The sequence below is a fragment of the Tenrec ecaudatus genome, chromosome 18 (genome assembly GCF_050624435.1).
Source record: "Tenrec ecaudatus isolate mTenEca1 chromosome 18, mTenEca1.hap1, whole genome shotgun sequence".
Lineage (NCBI taxonomy): Eukaryota > Metazoa > Chordata > Mammalia > Afrosoricida > Tenrecidae > Tenrec > Tenrec ecaudatus.
The window spans coordinates 34,406,869-34,427,975 of NC_134547.1; positions in this window are offsets into that span (position 1 = coordinate 34,406,869).

Below are 21,107 nucleotides of genomic sequence, written 5' to 3' on the forward strand. Positions count from 1 at the left end.
CAACAAAAAATGTATTTTTTGACAGTCTGGAGGCCAGAAATCTGAAACCAAGGTGACAGAAGGGCCATGACTCTCTCTGAAGTCTCTGGAGAAGCATCTATCTTTCTTCTAAGCCTGATGGCTGTGAGTATCCCATAGCCTCTGGCCTAGTCACGCACTCACGGCTGCCATGGCCTCAGTGCGTCCGCCTTGGCAGTTACTGATTACTTTAATGCATATGTAAATACAGTCCAAGTTCTCTAAAGATGCATTCCAAGTTCTCTAAAGATGCATTCAGCATCAATATATTCAGTACATGCACAGTAATCAGATGAAAATGATTACAGAAAACATGCATTGACATGTCTAAATTACTTAAATTAAAAATTCCTTGATAATCAAAAGAAAAACTCAAGTTCATTACTTTGGAGTTGATTCCAAATCATAGAAAATACATATACATACGCATATTATTTATTGATGTGCTAAAAAGTTTGTACCAGAAAGTTATGTCCATCCCACTGAAGTTCAATGACAGGCATTTACTCATGCTAATTCCACAAGTAGCATTCAATTTGTTAAAGTAATACTGTCAAATGATACAAGAATATTCAGGGGGGAAATTAACTCTCCAAAGAGAAGAGACATTAAACATTAGCTGAATAATGGCATATGAACTTACTGATATAGGAGCAAGTACTCCAACAGGTAAAAGGATTTGTAAGAGCAGATGAAAGATAGTAATGTCTGAGTTGATAGAGGGACCACACATGGAAAGAGTTGAATGCGTCCTTGTCTGCAAAGAGTTGAGGAGAAAGGCTTTTAATTAAACTTGAAAGAGAGTAGTAGTCAAACTCTACAATGCACCATGAAGACAAACCACAGGACCTTCTGACGGTCACTATTAGCCTAAGGCATTTAGAATATAGAAAACCATTTACATCCTTCACAATCTCCTACAATATTTGTATTTAATTAGAAGCTTACCCTGAAGGAGTCCAAAGTATTTGTTAAATTTTTTTCTCATTCACACATGCTAACTCCACAGGGGGTGACACAAATTGAGTTTCACTGTTTGTTTCTGTATATGTGTGTTTTAATTTTATGTGTGTATATATTCATTTAGTGAAACTATAATCGTAAAAAGAATACATCATTTCCATTAGTTCAATATGCACCCTTGGGTGATATAGTTTACTTTATTCAAGTTGTGTAGCTGATCTTGCTAACCTTTTCTAACTTATACCACCGCTAACCTACTCTTATTACCCTGATGCACCTCATCTAACTTCTCAAGACGTTATTGTCAATTTGAAAAGGAATCATGTAGTTATAGTAAGTAAAGTGTTGGAACAGTAATCACAAGATCCATGGTTCAAACACACCAGCCAATCAGCAAGAGAGAGATAAGGCTGTCTGCACTTAAAAAGATTTACAGTATCAGAAAAATAGGGTTGCTATGAGTCTAAATCAATGACAGTGGAATTATTTTTGGTTTATTGTAAATTTGATTACACATAGATAAACCTTTGATATAAGGCAATGGTCAAGGCAGACAAGCTTTCTTAAGTCAGCAAACATGTTGCTCTTGAGTCAATTCTGATTCACGGTGATCCCATACATGTCGGAGTCAAAGTATATTTATGGAGTTCTCAATTAGTGATCAACAAATTCTTAGGTTTCTCTAGATTTAGGTGGATTTAAATTGCAAGACTTTTGGTTAGTAGCCGAACACAAAACTTTTTCACCATTTTGGGACTCAAAGATCAATAATTGATTTTGTGTAAACATGTGTTTACAAGTCTATTTCACCCTTTACAAAATGAGTCATGTTTCACAAGCTCAGCACTATTGACAAGTTAGGACAGAGGGTTCTTTGATGTGAAGGTTTTTCCTTTGCACTGTGGGAGGTCTTAGGAACACCTGGCTTCTACCCATTAGATGCCACTAGCAGTCTTCTCTCTTTGTGACAACAAAGAGGACTTCAGTCACTGCTAAAAGTCCCTGACCTATAGGGACAACAAATAGAATAAAGGTTTGGGGTGGGGGTGGGTACAGTGGTGGGGGTGTGGTGGTTAAAAGGGAGACGATGTCAGGAGTTCAGGAAGAGAAAGAATGTTTGGAACCTGGTGTGGTAACAAGTGTACCACACTGCTTGACGTGATTGAACTATGGATGATGTAATAATGTATTAACTCCCAACTAATAATAAATTAAAACATTTAAATAAATGACTAAAATGTGAAAGAAACAAATCAGGCCCCGGGGGTGGGGGGTGGGCAAAATCATCACTATCTTGTCCCTTGGAGTTTCTGGCACTTAATGGAGCACCAAGTAGATGGTGGTTGAGAGATTAACTAGCTGTATGTTTAGCTATGAGATAGTGTGTTCCATTCGCCTGTTCTGGATTCTACTCACAAATTAATAGCTTAATATTATTTTCAATACTATGTCTAAAATGTTCTGTATTTGTGCCTAACTTCTCTGATGTTGATAGATTTAGCTATAAAAAGATGGTAAGCAATGGCACATGGAATGATTTGATAAGAAAATTCATATTAAAATAAGGTAGAAATATATAAGCCACGATATGTTTCAAGATCTCTCCTCTGGTAAAGGTCAATATAATTTTGTTGATTTAGCTCTACTGACCAAAATTACATTTAAGCAGAAAGTCACAATGAATTAAGAAGTTAAGCAAATGTTGAATGTATATTTGAGCCCATGACTAGTATCTAAAACCTGATCTAAATATATATTTGTGCTATTAATGTATAAAACCCCAACTGTATGCATTGCTTTCAATTCCAATGCACAGTGGCTCTGTAGGACAGAGTAGCACTACCTCTCCGGAATTTCCAAGGTTGTAACCCTTCGTGGAAACACACTGCCATGTCTTTCCCTCATGAAGCTGCTTCAAATAGCTGACCTTTAGCTTAGCAGGTAACCACTTTGCTACCAGAATTCATTTTACTAGAATATACCAAAAAACAAACACCTCCCCACCCACAAGCACCTCACTGCCATGGAGTCAGTTTTACTCATGGCAACCCTACATGACAGGGCAGGACTGCCCCTTTGAGTTTCCAGACTGTAACTCTTTAGAGGAGTAGCCAGCCTCGAAGTGCCTGGTCATTTGGAATTGCTGACCATGCTGCTAACAACCCACTCTGTAAGCAGGACACCACTATAGGCTGTTTAAAATTTGTGTGATTGACGTTTAGGGTGTGAAATATATCAAATATGTCTGTATCATATGAAGAGTCTTCAAAAGTTCATGGAAAAATCCAATTATCCATCCCATTTCCATTCCTGTGTGTGTGCATGTGTACATATGTGTAACTGAGAACAATGAGTAATTACTAAAACTATTGTCTGTTAGATCATGAGATGAGATGGGCATGAGGATAAACATGTGTAACGGTTGCTATCTGCAAGCTGTCTTTATCTTCCAGAAACTAATTCTTCCCTCATATTTTAGACAACCTTCCCTTGAAAGCCGCTCTGTGCATAAAATTATTCTCTGGATAGGAGCAGGCTTGGTCCGTGAATGGAGAAAGCAGGGTCAGCCACTGACCCTAGAAATATCCTTCAACCAATGACAGAGGTGATAGATACACACCCCAGTTTTCTCATCTGACCTCAGCTGAAACAACAATAAGCAGCTTCTAGAGGTTCCCAAGCACAGTTTCCCAAAGCAGCAACTGCACATACTCTATGGGTTTTATTTCCTTCCTCATTTACTTCCCACAGGAGTCTTCCTGGGAACACATTACCAAAAAAACCGCAAGCAAAAAATAAATAAATAAATCTTATGCATGAATCTTGGCCTCAGAGTCTGAGAATCCCAATGTAAGAAACAAAATAGAAAATAAATGCAATGTAAGCACGATATAATCAATGCACCTCGCAGAGTAGAGCTGGAGCTTGGAAGAAATGCTGATATGGTTAAGTGCTCTTGGATCAGGTTCAACCGGAGTGACTTTATGTACAACAGAACGAAACCCTTCCCATTCTTGTGGCCTCTCTTCATAATGATCGCTAAGTTTGAGCCCATTGTTTCAGGCACTTTGTCAAGCCATCTGATCTAAGATCTTTGTCTTTTTCACTGACCTTCCACCAAATATTATGTTCTTCCCCTAGCCCTCCTAATAAAGGAGCTCTGGTGATGTAGAGGTTACATATTGAGTTGCTAATATAAAGTTGTCAGCGTGAAACCATCAGCCAATCCACAGGAGGCAGATAAGACTTTCTACTCCCAAATACTGTGTTGGGGAAACACACAGGAGCAGTTCGGTCCTGACCTAGCACATTGCTATGAGTCAATGTTGACTTGATAGCAGTGGGTTGGGGTTGGATAATGTGCCTAAAGTGTGCAGGACAAAATATTTTCATATTTTCTTCTAAAGAACTTTTTTAGCTGTACTTCTTCCAGGACAAGTTTATTCATTCTTCTGGCAGCACAAGATATATTTATTATTCTTAGCCAACATCATAATTTAAAGGCACGAGTATTTAGTCTTCAATATTCATCATCAATATTTCTTGCATATGAAGCAATTGAAAATATCATGGATTGGACAAGGCACACCCTAGTCCATAAGGTGACCTGTGTGATTTTTAACACTTTTAAGTGTTTTAACACTATTCAACATATTTTCCCAATGCAATATGTAATTTGATTGCTTGATCACTACTTCCATGAGATTTCTGGATCACTACGCCCATGGGTATTGATTGTGCATTCCAGTAAAACAAAATCATTTACAATTTTAATATTTTTCTCATTTATCATGATGCTTCTATTGGTACACTTGTGAGGGTTTGTATTTTCTTTATTTTGAAGAAGGAATAGAGAAGATAAATAAGCCAGATCACAGAAAATGGAAAGAATTAAAAAAGACAAAGGCAATGCCCAAGATATGGCTCCTGGCAAGAGCACATACTACAGCAGTGTAAAAACCTAAGGGAACAGATTTGAAGGCAGTTGAGGAAACCAGTTTAGCTGGAACATTGAGTTAGTAAAGCAATCTGGAAGGGCACAATGATACAAAATGGCCAAGTCACAAGAGGGTCTTGAATATAGTACTAAATAATTTTCCTCTTTTCAGTAAAACCTTGAAGGAAACTTCAAAGTTGTTGAGGGGAGATAAAATATAATTAGTATAATAGCTATCTTTTAGTCTACTTTTAAGTCCTAGGTACCGAAATAAATGGCAAACATACATTATTGACGTCATCCAGCCATCACAATGGGGTTTTAGAACGTTTCTGTTGTTGTTAGATGTGGCCGAGTTGGATGGGAAGCCCAGCGACCCATGTACAACAGAAGGAAAGTTCGCCTCCCGGTTCTGCACCACCTCACAATTGTTATGTTTTCACCCACCGCTGCAGGCATTGTGTCAGTCCATTTTCTCAAGAGTCTTCCTCTATTTCTCTGTCCCTCTACTTTGCAAAGCCTGATGTCCTTCTTAGGGGACTTCCTCCTCTTATCAACATGTCCCGAGGATGTGAGATGAAGTGTCAACATCCTTGCCTCGAAGGAGCATTCTAGCTGTACTTCTCCCATGATTTATTTGTTCTTTGGGTAGTCCACGGTACTTCACGCGCACCAAAACTCAAATACATTGGTTCTGTTTGGACTTCCTTATTCAATGTCCAATTTTCACATGCATGGGCACCAATTGAAAGTATCATGGCTTTTGTCTGGGGTCTTAAATGCTTGAAGATAAACAAGCAGTCTTCTAGCTGAGAAGCAACAAACCCATATGGAAGAAGCACACCATCCTGTGTGATCATGAGGTGTCAATGGGATCTGTTTTCAGCCATTGAAGACCCAGAACAAAACCATACTTAATGTGAATAGAGTTGGAATATGGAGTGGAGACCGAATGTCCATGTGTAGACAATTGGACATCCCCTCACAGAGGGGTCACAGGGAAGAGATGATCCAGTCATGGTGCAGTATAGCACCGATGAAACACACAACTTTCCTCTAGTTCTTTGGTGCTTCCTTCTCCCCACTGTCATAACCTCAATTCTACCTTATAAATCAGATTAGACCAGAACATGCACACTGCTAGAGATAAGAGGCCACAACACAAGGAATCCAGGGTAGATAAACCCTTCAGGGTCAACAATGAGATTAGAGATACCAGAAGGATTGGGGGAGGGCTGGGGGATAAAAGGGGAATCGATCACAAGGATCAACCTATAACCCCCTTCCAGGGGGACGAATAATGGAAAAGTGGGTGAAGGGCGATGGAGGACAATGTAAGATATGAAAATAATAGTCTATAACTTATCAAGGGTTAATAAGGGAGAGGGCAGGGGAGGAAGGGAGAAGAAATGGGGAGCTGATATCAGGAGCTCAAGTGGGAAGAGAATGCTTTGAAAATGATGATGGCGGCATATGTGCAAATGTGCTTGACACACTGGATGAATGTATGGATTGTGTACAGAGATGTAAGAACCCCCAATAAAAGCACTTAATAAAAAATAAAAGAAAATATCAAGGCTTGGGTTAGATGCCTCTTAGGCCTCAAAACAAAATCCTTGCTTTTCAACACTTTAAAGAAGTCTTGTGCAGGAAATTTACCCAATGCACTGTGTTGTCTGATCTCCTAACTGCTGCGTCCATGGGTATTGATTGCGGATCCAAGTAAACTAACGTCCTTGACACCGTCCATCTTTTCTGTTCATCAGATGCTCCCTATTGGTGCGCTGGAAAGATTTTGGTTTTCTCTGTAGTGAGTTGTCATTCTAAAAGCTGAAACCCTTGCTCTTCTTCACCAAGGGCTTCAAGTCCTCCTCACTTTCAGCCGGGAAAGCTGTGTCATCTGCATATTGCAGGTGGTTAATAAGCCTTCCTCCAGTCCTGACACAGCACTCCCCTTCATGTAAGTATAATAGCAGCTTTTCTGGTGAAGAAACCAGGGAACATTCCCAGAACCACAGTTTACAGTGGTTCTCAATTTGTACTGTATCCATTGGAGAGTAGAATCTGCTTGTTTAATTAACTATCTTAATATTGACTTCATGGGAGCTATGATGTATGAAGAAGTCTTAGTAACAAGAAGGTTTATATTTAGCTGTATGTAGGTTTCCAATAATACTCTAAACAAGTAATTTCTAACAACCTATTTCTCTTACTTTCCAATGTAAAATCAACTTAGTATTTCTCTCCCATTCTTATCTCCCCAATGTAACTTTCTACCCCAACAAGTATTTACTTTAAATAGCCACATGTTTAAAGATTCCTTATAATATTATTTCTTCAGTAGGTAATTTCTAGGGTATGTAGGCTAACTTCTGATTAAGCACTCAAAAATAAAAAAATAAAAATGATAATTACAGATTAGAGTTCAGTATATTTCTAATTTCCTAAAGTAAGTAGTTTTACTAATGAATTGCTGTGGATCACAAATAATTCTACCTTAAAATATTTGCTATACTGGTCTTCTGACTGAGAAGAACCAAGAGGCTGGATCTAGTCCTAACTTTAAGGTCAAATACAGCTATGCAAAGTCATGGAGCAGAACAGGTTGTAATCAATACGGGCCAAAAAAGAAGTCTGTCTCTGCTTGCTGAACAAGATGATACGCAATGCACTGGCGCACTAATTATCCTTCTGGTGGAAATCTGTTAGCACTAAGCCTTAACACAAAGCCCCTGGAATTTTGACTTGATAAAAGACATGTGAGGAGAAAACAACAACAAAAAACCTGTAATTGTATTTGGGAGGGCAGCCAGTAGGAGATGCTTTCTCTTTCCACCCCAGTGGAATGTCCTGAAGGCATTACTCTCTAAGGCTCAGCCTCCTGCTGCAGACATGATCCAGTGACTCTGCTGCTGCGCTTACTCCTGGGAAAATCTGAGTTCTCAGCATTTGGAGAGGCTGCTCTTAAAACACGTGGAAGAAAGAGCTGGCAATCAGCTTCAGTAAAGATTATGGGGTAGAAACCCTACAGGGAAGTTCTACTCTCACTTTTTTTTTTTAAGAATCATTTTTTGGTTACAATCCATATATCAATTGTATCTGACATATCCGTACATATATTCCATCGTTCTTTTCTAGACATTTACTTTCCATTGAGCCCTTGGGATCAGCTCCTCTTTTCTTTCCTCCCTCCTCCCCACCCACTACCCCTCGTAGCCCCTTGATAGATTGTAGATTGTTAATTATTTTCAAGTCTCACACTGACCTCTGTCTCCCTTCCCCTCTGGTTTCTGCTGTTCTCCGCCCTGGATGGGGTGTGTGGTTATGTTCCATTTGTTGTGATCGGTACTCCCCTCCCTCACCGCCTCTCCCCCAACTCCCCCTACCCTTTTGGTATCTCTATTCCCATTCCTGTTCCTGGCTTCCATGTGCTGTGAGTTTTATCTCTTGCCTGTACCTATGGACATGCTTCTGTCTAGTCCAGTGCGGCACTGGGGTCATGAGAGTGGGGCGGGGTGGGGGGGGGGGTGGGGAAGGAGGCCTCAAAGGATCAGAGGTATATTGTGTGACCTATTAGTTCTCTACTGCATCCTAATTGACTCAACCCTTCCCTGTGACCACACTGTTGAGGGATGTTCCATTGTCCATAGATGGGCTTTGGGTCTTAGCTCCAACTCCTATCCATTCTCACCAATGCATTTTGGTTTCTTTATTGTTTGTTGTGAGTCTTCGGCTGCCCATTGCCTAGTCTTTTTTTAAAATCATTTTATTGGGGTTCAAACAACTCATCACATTCCACACATACATCAATTGTGTAAAGCACACTTATACATTTGCTGCCCTCATCATTCTCAAAACTTGCTTTCCACTTGGGTTTCTGGAATCAGCTCCTCATTTTCCTTTTCCCCCTCCTCCTCCCTCCCCGCTCCCTCTCCCCCTCTCTCATGAACCCTTGATAATTTATAAATCATTATTTTATCATATCTTACAATCAGTATAGATTTTATGGTAACGTGGTTCTCTTTTGTTTATGCTTATGATGTTAGTGAGAGACTTCTCTGTCACATACCAGCTTCTCCTGATGACTTACCACCATGGTATGCAGGAGATTAAATTACTTAGGAAAGCCATGGATTCCCTTTCAGTGGAGGAAGTTAAAAGTAGGAATGACAGATGGAAGGTTGGAGGATGTGAGGAGAAAAAAAAGAAAACCACATTTATGGGGGGCTTCTAAACACCAAACTCACTGCCATCAAGTCAATGATGACTCGCAGTGACTGCCTGTGGGTTTCCAAGACTGTAACTGTTTACAGGGACACAAAGTCCAGTTGTTCTCGGGCAGAGTGGCTGGTGGTTTTGAGCTGCCTCCCATATGAATCACAGCTCAATGCAGAACCCCTACACTATCAGGGCTCCTTATGAAGGATTTATTGGGGTATTATTACTGATTTCATTTATTGAAGTGGGATTTGTAAATATATAGCACATGCTTCTTTAAAATCCAAGAGAGAGAGAAAGTTCACCACCTAAAAGAAAAACCCTCCAGATTCCTCATTCCTCTGATCTAAATATTTGTCTGAGTAGCTAAAAGAAAGAAAAATGGAAAGGTAAATTTGAAGTTACCTTGGAGTTTTTCGTGACATATGAAATATATGAAAGAAAGAAAAAAAAGTAGTGCACATAAAAGTAGACCTCAAAATTCCCTGTTATGAAGATGCTTGTATTCATTTATCCTGAAGGCTAAATGTCAAAAGAAAGATTGGTGTATATGAAGCCACCACAGGGACCTAGGTCATAGGCATTGATTAATGTGATTTTTAGACTAATAAACCTTTTCTTTCATAAACACGTGAGAAATAAATAAGCATTGAGCAACTGCAGATTTATTTGATTAATAATAACACAAAATAAAGCCCAAATAGGGGCTATTTTTTATTCTTTTAGCATGTGCTACATTTTCCCCAAAGTTTCATTTGTTTGCTAGTGTGACTAAGGTGAGTCATGTAGCAAAGAGGAATGAACCTGTTGAAAGGAAAACTTACAAAGATGTAAATAGGAAAACTCTTGGAGAATGCACCAGAAATTGAGACTTCCACCCATATTCCTAACTAAAAATCTCTGCTCTGGAAAACGATATAGCAAAGTGTAAAGTGTAGTGAAGAAATTAGATGATGCCCCGCTATCAGAAAGAACAAGGTTCTGGTGTCTTAGAGGCTTGTTTTAAAACAAGAAGCCCTCTCACTGTGGTGTAAGCTCAGTAGAAATTGAAGAAACACACTGGTCTGTGTGATCCAAGGATTGTAAACCATAAAACCCAAGGCTAGAGGTGGGAACTACATTAGAGTTTAAATTATGAGCATCTGGTTTGCAGAAAGCTTTCGGTGACAGTGAAAGCTCAAAATCTATTTGCAGTGTCTGTGAAAGGAGTAAGCCTCTGATGAATTCCCTCTGATCATTGACCATGGTAGAGTGCATTGGAAAGCAGACTAATGCAGATGTAGTAGGGTTAAAATTTAAACACTTTATCATTTGTTCTTCCTTTTGACCCATTTAAAATGTTCTAGTTTTAAAATATTTTCTGCTCTTTTTTATTGAGGTTTTTAATCAATTATTGTTGGTTTTATTTATTTGGGGTATATTTTACTGTATATGAAGTCCAGGAGAGGTAAGTATACAGAGACAGTAACTGGATGAATAATTTTTAGGGTTATCACAGGGGAAGTTGGGGGGAAATGTGAAGCAAATAATAACGAGTACAAGATTGTTTAAAATATTCAAAAATTGTGATGAGGCTTATATAATTCTTTATAATATGTTTCAACTATTGTATCCTATGTGAATTATATATATATATATATATATATATATATATATATATATATATATATATACATTTTATTAGGGGCTCAAACAACTCTTATCACAATCTATACATATACATACATCAATTGTATAAAGCACATCCATATATTCTTTGCCCTCATCATTTTCAAAGCATTTGCTCTCCACTTAAGCCCTTTGCATCAGGTCCTCTTTTTTTCCCCTCCCTCCCCACTACCCCCTCCCTCAAGAGCCCCTGATAATTTATAGATTGTTATTTTGTCATATCTTGCCCTATCCGGAGTCTCCCTTCCCCACCTTCTCTGCTGTCTGTCTCCCAGGGAGGAGGTCACATGTGGATCCTTGTAATCAGTTCCCCTTTTCCAACCCACACACCCTCTACTCTCGTGAATTATATTTCAATAAAACCATTATTTTTTTTAAATCTCTACTCGAACAATCAAACTTGTGAACAATTTTGCACATGCATGCTGACGTTTAGGATTTGAAAATATTTCCCACTTTAAATCTCTTGTCACATTCCTACAATGTAAAATACTTATCTTTATGTTCCAGATGAGAAAGGGTGGCTTTTCTGTCACTTCACCTAGCTAGCTACAGCTGAGGATGATTATAAACCACAGTCAATGGTCCCTGACTTTTAAAAGCAGTCCCAAAAGGAGTAAGTCTGCATGCAGCTCACATTCTCCAGGGACAGTGTTCAAAAGTTGTCTAAAAGAGAGATCCTGTTTGTGTTAATTAAGACCTCAGGCTGTATTAGGCTCTTTAGTTCATTAGTCTTAGAACTTTAAGCAAATCATTAACTTCTCAAACCGAGTGCTGTGAGGCAGAATGACATATCAATAGTATAGCATATTCAATAAATATTTTCCCAGAACCTACTATGAAGCGGGCATTGGGGTGGGCCCTGAGGACTCCATGAGAGCAGCCTGTTCCCTGCCCCAAGGGAGCACTGAGGTTGCTGTGAGAACCTTGTGAGCTGCAGCATGTCCACTCCTAGGGTCTCAGTTTCATCATCTCAAAAATGGTTTCTGCCACATATGAGCTGGAGAACTTTGGGTAAAGGGGTACAACAATGCTTCTATTGTGGAGCCCCCACATGGATCCACACATGATATATTTGAAAGCTTCTTCCCATGTCTGTTCCTCAGGATCTGTTGGTTGCATCTATTCATCTATGGTCAAGCATTGTAAGAGGATTAAGTCCAACCCAATGATAATAATGGTTATATAAGCTCCTTTTAAACTGCAAATAATTAGACAAATGCATGATTGTCTGTGGAGGAGTGTGCAAGAGGGCATGGCGGAGCAAACATTGACAATGTTCTCTTTGACTATCACAATCGGACTGTAGATGTAATAAAGTCTAGTGAGCAGACAGAAGCCATGTTCTTTCATCTTCCCTATTCTTGGGTCAATTATGGCAACAAGAACAGTGAGCAGCACAATAAATATTGTTGAACGGATGAGTGGAGAGATGGATGCACAGATAAGCATCATAAAAATAAGGCAATGGCTGCTGACTCTCAAGGGCCTAATAGCTTTCACATCTATCTTATTCTGAAGTTCAGAAAGGTTAACCAATCTTCATGCTTTCTGATCCAGTGATCGCTACTCAAACTTGCTACTGTGCTGTTAACCAGTAGGTTTAATAGCTCTGGGGGCTGGCAGACCCCACCTTCAAAAGACTCACAGCACAGACATGGGAAAAGGTGCACAGCACAATGCCATCACTCATGCCAGAGCCTGCGAGATGCCATTGTAAAAATACAGAAATTACAGCACCCAATTCCTGCAATAGCACCTTGAGTGACAAAGGCAATAATGCCCATAGCTGAGGGTGACTGTGAAAATGGAAGCAGGCATATTATTCCGCATGATGTTTCCACTTGTGGTTGTTACATAATCTTCTGTTAACTTGCAAAGGGGTGGAGTCTAGCCTGTCAATCAGGTCACAGTCAATGAGGCCTCTGTGTGGGCATGGCTTTCTCGTGAGGATTCTGGAAACTCCTGTCTTTCGTCCTGGAGGCAGGACACACACTCTCTCCCTGTGAGACATTCCTGTTGACAAGCCACATGGAGTTATGCTGATGGCAACCAGAGCCTTGTTGCTGGGGGAGCCACATGGAGACCCATACCAACGCTAAGATGCTTCTACTGGATCCACAAGACTTTCCACCACTCCCTGGCCTGTGCTCTTCCTGTACTCAGCATCATTTCATGTGTTGCATGAATCTGAAGAGGAATTTACAGACTGGTATCAGACATATGGGCTAATATTGGTCTTATGAACTTGATCTGGACTAGGCTGCGATGTTTTCTTTATATTCAGTTACTTTTTGATATGAAGTTCTTTCTTACATATGTGTGAGTGTCTATGAGTTTGTTTCTCTCATCTACCCTGACTAACACATGACCAGTCAATGACAGAGGCATTGTTGACCATTCTGACCCAAAGTCGTCCAACTTACACGTGGCAGAACCAAGAAGTGAAAGCCACTCTCGGAAATGCTAAAGACTGGCTCCTCCTTGTCACATCCATCTCTTTCTTAAATAAGGCAAATAGATACAAAATACCAAGGAGACTGCACAGTAAGCAGAGAATGCCAGGCTCAGGGCCCAGAAGATAGTTCTGTAATCCTGGAGGAGTCAAGTATGAATAGTTAAATTAGGCAATAAGGGGAAGAGGGCTGCAGGAAGGGAACTTCAGGGAAAGGAATGGAAGCTGTCATACATGGAATAAGTATAGAGAATACTCAAAAATTAATGCTGACGATAGGAGTGGCAAAACATGAGAGAAAGATTTGTTAAGACAGGCTGGGTTAAGACCACAGGAGTTCAAAATAGGATCATGAATTTGGCCAGTTTATAAATCAGTGTGAAAAGGACACGATTTATTAGCATAAGACCTATCCTTTCATATCCTCATTTCCCAATACTCTAAGGGATGTTGTATTTTTGCCAACCTGGTTCAACTCATCTGTGTCTGCAGATTTCAAAATGGGTAGGGATGGTCAACACATCTATAGGATCTCATAGAAACTAGCAGATGGCAGAGTGCCAGGTCCTATCTTCTGGTCTGCCCAACTTCCCTTCCTCTGCCCCATTTGCAAGTAGAACCATTCTAATACCATCACTTTCTGCTCCTGTGTCTGTGCACTATGGATGTTCAAGGACCACCAACGATTATACCACAGACATGCCGCATCCTCTGGCAGGAACTGTACAGCCTAGTCCCTGCTGCTTTGTAGGCGCTGTTCCTCAGGAAAGCACATGCATTATACACAGCCACCACTGTTGACATCTGGGCCATCTTGTTTCACACAGACAGACAGAAAGAAAGAAAGAAAAAAAAGAAAACATGCACTGGTGTATTCCTGGAGTGGAATGTGATAAACACGGATGGAATGCTTTCACTCCAATGGCTAATGTGAGAAAACAATGCTCAAAATCAATTTGTACCAAAGGATGAGACGTCCTCTCTATGAATAAAATGTTAATATGATCTAAATTTAGGGCAGTTGGACAGAACACCTGCATAATTAATTGTTTAATAATTTTGGCACAAATTCTGCATTTTAAGTCCAAGTAGATCCATTAATATGCATCATAATGACTTTAATTACCGGCTCTATCCTGTCAGCTCTGGTCAGGCAGATGAGGGACCGTTTATGTTCAGATTCTAGAGAGCGCAGTCTCGTTCCAGTTGCCTTGGTGGACCTCCAGCCTTCCTCCCGGCCAATCGTTGTGACATCAGGGCTGGCCCTGGCACTACCCTCCTCCCAGACCACTGCTGTCTCCCATTCAATGCATGAGATGAAGCTGATATAGATTCTCTCCTAAGCTGTGCATCTGGAATCATTAAAAGCGATTTTTAAAAGGCGGCAAGAAAGAGGCTTGGGGGATTTCAGCACACTTAGCATCAAGTGGGGATGGATAGGATTTTAACACGGATGCTTTTCCCTCTGCTGACTAAGTGTCTTGGAGAGTTGTAGCTCCTAATGAATGACAAGATGGTCGGAGGAAGGTGAGACTCAGAATATGTCTGAAGGTAAATGCATCATTTCCCTCTCCTCCTTCCCACGTCAGCAGCCCTGACTCCTCTGGATCAGCTGGCCTCTCTGCCACCGTGTGCACGGTTTCCTTGAACTCCCGCATCCAGGCCATCAGGCTGCCTCCATCAGATTGCGTGAGTCACCCCACATCCAGGGGACTGCAAAGGTCTCCCATGCTATTTGCCCTCCTTTTGAGTCCATCTTGGTATTTCCTCTAATTTATTAATGATGTTGTTAGTAATGTCAGAGTACCCATAAGCAAGGTAAGCATGGGTTTACTTGTGCTTATTTACTCACCTGTAGTAAATACTTTTATATATTTTCACCATGTTTTATCTGAAAACAAAATGAGTATTTCTGATCCATATATTTTTATTAAATAATTTCCAGAAATATATCATCAGGATTAGTGGATCATTATATGTATTCTAGGTCTGGAAGCTCCACTGACCCTGGGTCACCACAGGAGACAAGGCTGGCATTTGAAATATTGACAGAGCTTCTGGCATCCCAGCAACATGGAAGCCACCACAGTATGAGAAATTGTAGGTGAAGGGTAGCCCTTCCCAAACCATACACACACCATCTTCCAGCCAAGTTCAACTCACAGAAACCCCATTGGGCAGAACAGAACTGTTCTTGGGGTTTCTAATGCTGCGATTTACAGAAGCAAATGACCACATCTTTCTTCCGTGGTGGAGCTAGAGGCTTGTAACCACCAACTTTCTGGCTAACAGCAAAGTGCTGACCCATGGCACGAGCAGGTCTCTGAAACTTCATCTCATAAACAGTAGTGAATGTGCCTGTGCTGGTTTACAGCATTAGCAATGCTTCCATATGCAAAACATTTTGAGTAGGATGGAACTTTTCACTTATGCTGCCAGGTAACTCCTCTTTTCCTGTCCTTTGTGTGTTCTTACACCCTTGACTCTCTTATTCAGTGTCGCCTCATTGTTAAATTGTATAACTTTTGATGTTTAAAGGTCAGAGTCCAAACTGAGGTAGTCTATGCATTCGGGAAGGCATCATTGAAGAAGACTTTAAAGCAAAAGTGAGGATACAGATAGAAGAGGAAACCCTTGAGGGAATTCCCAGTGGATGAAGCCACAGAAGCCCAAATGTGGAGGTCGGATGAAGCAAGGTCACTAAAGAACGGTGATCCAACAGAATGCTCAAACTTTAGAACAATATAATTGATATGATATGCAAGTAAAAACTTGCTGAAGATCATCTGACAAATCACAGCAGTACATTGACAGAAAGCTACCAGAAGATCAGGCTGGATTCAGAAGAGGACGTGGGACAACAGATATCATTGCTGATGGCAGATGGATCTTGGCTCAAAGCAGAGAATACCAGAAAAAAATGTACTTGTATTTTATTGACTATTCCAAGGCACCCGACTATGTGGGTTATAGTAAACTTTAGATAACCTTGAGAAGAATAGGAATTTCAGAACACTTCATTGTGCCCACGAGGAACTTGTATATCAATCAAAAGGCAGTTGTGCAAATGGAACTAGAAAATACTGCCTGGTTTAAAAATAGGAAAGGTGTGTGTCAGGGTTGTACCCTCTTACCATACTTATTCAATATATATGCTGAGCAAATTACTAGGGAATCTGGCTTATATGAGAAATGTGGCATCGGGATTGAAAGAAGGCTTATTAACAACCTGTGATATGCATATGACACACCTTGCTTGTTCAACGTGAGAAGTACTTGAAACACTTACTGAAGAATCAAGGATTGCAGCCTTCAGTCTGGATAGCAACTCAATATAAAGAAGACCAATAGTCTCACAACTAGATCAATAAATAACATCATGATAAATATAGGCAAAATTGAAGCTGTCATGGATTTTATCTTGCTTGGGTCCACAGTTGATGCTTATGGAAGCAGCAGACGAGAGATCAAAGGATGCATTGCATTGGGTAAATTTGCTGCATAAGACCTCTTTAGAGTACTGAAACGGATGTTACTTTGAGAACTAAAGTGCACCTGACTCAAGCTATGATATTTTCAATTACCTCATATGCAAGTAAAAATTTGACATTGAATAATGAAGACCGAAGAAGAATCGATGCATTTGAATCGTGGTGCCAGTGAAGAATTTTCAAAGTGCCATGGATTGCTAAAAGGACAAATAGATCATTCTTGGAATAAATACAGCCAGAAGACTCCATAGGGTAAATGATGGCAAGGGTTAGTTTTACACGCTTTATACATGTTGCCAGAAAAGACCAGTTCCTGGAGAACATCATGCTTGGTAAAGTGGAGGGGCAGCGAAAACGAGGAAGCTCCTCAATGATATGCGCAGTGGCTGCCCCAATGGACACAGACATAGGAACAATTGTGAGGATGGTGCAGGACTGGACTGTGTTTCCTTCTTTGTTCATAGGCTAACTATGAATTGGAACTCACCTCAGGGCACCGAGCAACAAGAAGAACCTTGGGTGTTTGTCTACTGTCATGTTGGTCTACTGTCTACATATTAGACTGCTAACCACAATCTCAATCTCGGTAATTTGAAATCACCAGCCATTCATTGTAAGAAGGACAAGGCTTTCTACTCCAATAAAATAGTTATAGTCTCAGAAATCTACAGGGGCAGTTCTGCCCGGGGCCTACAGGGTGGCTAGGAGTTGAAATTGACATGAAAGTAGTGGGGGTTTTATTTTGTTCTAGTTTTCTGGGTCTTTGAGCAGATCCATTAACCAGGAACAGAGATTAGGGGCTTTAGAATTATAGGGTAAAGCCAAGCTGTAGTGTCCAAGGCTATGCAAAAATTAAATGAATAACACGACTATAGTGTATTATAATTTTTCTTTATGTTCTTGATGATAAATATAACACATTTAGTTAAAACATTTGTAAAACTCATAATTTACTAAGAAATCAATATTTCATCACCAAGAGTTAATCCCACTAACATACTAGTGGTATTCTTCCATATTCAATTCATTCTCTCTCTTTCATGTAGAATCAAACAGTTCTTTCTATTTGATACTACAATAACCTATTTTATTATGCAAGCTCAGAAGAGAGACAAGCTAATTTAATTTATAAACTCATTTTGGCAAGGAAGCATTTATTTACCATGTTCAAATTTTCACATATTGTTCAATGTTAACCATCCAATGAATTAGGTGTCTACCCAAGTTGTACTCTTCAGTAGGTCTGGATTGAAAGAATTCTACTGGTTATAGTTGTTTTTGCCTCATGGGTGAAGAGTTGCCAGTGCCCCAGACATCTGTGAACTCCATGAAGCAACGTTTCATTGACGTGGAGAACCCGAATCTATGGTTTACTAGTGGATGGGAGAGGCTGTTTCCAGTGAAAGTGCCACAGACTAGAAGTATGAAGTATACTGAACTTAAACCTAAATCTCAAAGCTGGAGTGGTCACCTGAATCTCTGTGATATATTCCTGTTTGGAAATAAAAAGGTTTGCTTTGTTATATTATTGAGGTCGTGTCATTGCAAGGGGTATCCTAAGACCAACTACTTCTGAGTTATAAGGAAAAGAGTAGACAGAGACAAACTGCACAAATGGGGAAAGACAGATGCCATATGAAGGTCTCCAAGGAACCAAAGATTTTGAAACTCTGGCATAAAAGAACACCATTCCGTTAGAGTCCTGCTCTTTATTCAGACACTATCATGAGCTGTCAGAATATAAAGTGCTGCCCTTTAAAATTACTCACTTGAAACATTTCTGTTCAACTTAGGAAATTAATTTGTCACAGTAGTGGGCAAGGAAAAAGGTTGGACAGTTAAATCTTAGTACTCTCCCAAGACATGACATAACATGATATAATCAACTCCATCATGGGATCAACAATGAGACGCTGATCAGTTGTAAGAATTCTTGGGTGGGACTTCTTTACTTACAGCATAGCCCTGATGGATTTTGAAGAAAATGTCCTCCGTAGTGTGGCCTGCTTACTCTAGAAGTAGACACTGTGGATATGTTTGCTTGCTTCTTGCTAGGTCTGGACCTCGCATCTTGCTCATGAAACTCCAGTTCTTTTTATATGAAACAATGGCCTACCATATTGCTTACCTATCTTGGGAGTCTCCAGTTGTCTCCCCATCTGACCTGTTGAACTTAGATTAATTCACCCCTGCAGGCACCAGCCTATAGTCTTCCTACTTATCGTGGATTCATTCCCTCCCATAGGTACTTCAGAAAGGAGAAGTCTCTAGCCTAACATCTGATCCACTGACTTGGTACATGCCCAGACTTGAAGTTGACTACTTCCACCACTATGTGAGCCAGTTTCTTAAAATAAACTTCTTTCTGTATATTCTTATATAAGTGCTAATGGCTTAATTTCTCTAATAATTCAGTCTAACATAAATTTAGACAGATTGTCTGAAAAGTAAGTCCAAATGACCATGCGGATTTTCCAAATCAGCACATGAGACACATTTGACTATGCCATTATTAATATAACTAATTTCCCATTGCTGGGAATTTTCTTTGCTATCATATTTTTCTTTTATATGTAATTCTTCTGAAATTAGCAAACATTTTTGTATGAAATATTTTGGTGCCACATTTGAAAGATAATGTTTCATTTGAATATTTCCTCAGAATAAATTCTAAGAAATTAATTTCAGTCAAACTTTTTATACATTTAAATGTCCTAGAAATATGTAAATACAATAAAATTTCATTCCACAGAGGTATTGCCACTTTTGATAAAATAGTCATTAAAATAGTGTCATCTTTACCGTATCTTTACCAATGGTTTAATTTTTGTTCTTATCAGTTTTATAATTGAAGAAATAGTTTCACTTTAATTGGTGAAACATTTTTTAACAAGATTTTTCCTGAAGTACTTGCTTTCAGTAATAGGACAATATTCAGGTGCTTACAAAAAAAAAAAATCCTGTGGGAGAGGGGAAAAAATGGTGACCCGATAGGACTCACCCATCCAGAGCTCCTGCTGCCAGACCAGAAAATTGGGAGGTAAGGCAAAGGTAACGGGGAGGTGGAGTCCTGAAATTAGAACTAGGGTCTCTCCTGAACCCCCTTTTTGTGTGGGATTTCCACTCACAAAGCAATCCAAGAACGCTAAAGTTCTTTAGCTTTGGGGAGCCCACGGGCGCCAGCTGCACCCTTGTCGGGAGCAGCGATTTCTGCAAGCGGACACCCGAGAGGGGACAGAATCCAAGACATGAGGGGAACCCCATACCGGAGCTCTCCGCGCCACTGGCTTCCTTACGCTCACAGCCTAAGGAGTGGTGGTGGGGGTAGCCATAATTTAGAGTAGAAGAAGAAGTAGATTTTTACCTCAGGTAGATCGCGGTGTGGGAGAAAATAGGCAGAAAATCAGGAGTCCAGCTAGCAAATTTAGTTCCAATTGGCTGAGAAGGAAACAACCCCCCTGATAAGCTGTATCTCCCCCTCTGGGGGTCAGCCTGACAGTCCCCAAATTGGAACACATCCTAGCATAATTTAAAAGGGGGTGAAGTATATATTATTGGTTTAAAACTCAAACCCTAGTCTTGTTGCTCAGAACCAAGGAACACATAGGTGGGAGGCCTGAAACATAGATCAGCAAAAGAAGAAACCTAGCTAAGGAAAGCCAGAATTCAGCTATAGGCCTGGCAGCTTTTTGCATAACAAAGATCTGCTGTAGCAAGTTTCAGCTTCAAACAGCACTGAGCTACAGCCCAGAGACAATTTTAATTGTAGGAGACAATTTTAATTGGTTTTATTCTAGCTGGCCAGGGGGATAAAAAAATAAAAATTAAAATCCTCTTATCTAGTATGCACCAGCAGACTAGATAGGACAATAAGCCCAGCTTCCCTCTATGTGATTCTACACGTAGCTGGGGAGGCCCTGCCTGTCCTGGGGACCTAGACGGGGCTGGGGGAAGACCCCTGCGCCACCCCCCACCCCGGCTCCTGCTGCAGTGCTACATACAGCACAAGGCAGGTACACCAGCGAACTCCCGTATTCAACTGAAGCCTGGCAACGGGTGCGATCTTGCCTATGAAATAATCCCACACAGCATCTGTGGAACCCACATCAAACGGGCACACCACCCCCACTACCTTGAGAAAGTGTTGGAACTCCTTCAGGCTCATGGCCAGGTGATCAAGTCTCAGTTATCTCCTTACCTACTACTCTATTTCATCTCGCTCTATTCACGAGCCCTTCTATCTTTCCCACTGCAATCCATCTCAACAAGCTCAGGTTTGTGTTGGGGTTTTTTCCTCTTTCTTCTTATTCCCTCTTTTTTTCCCTTTCCCCCTCTTTCTCCTCTTATCTCCCACTCT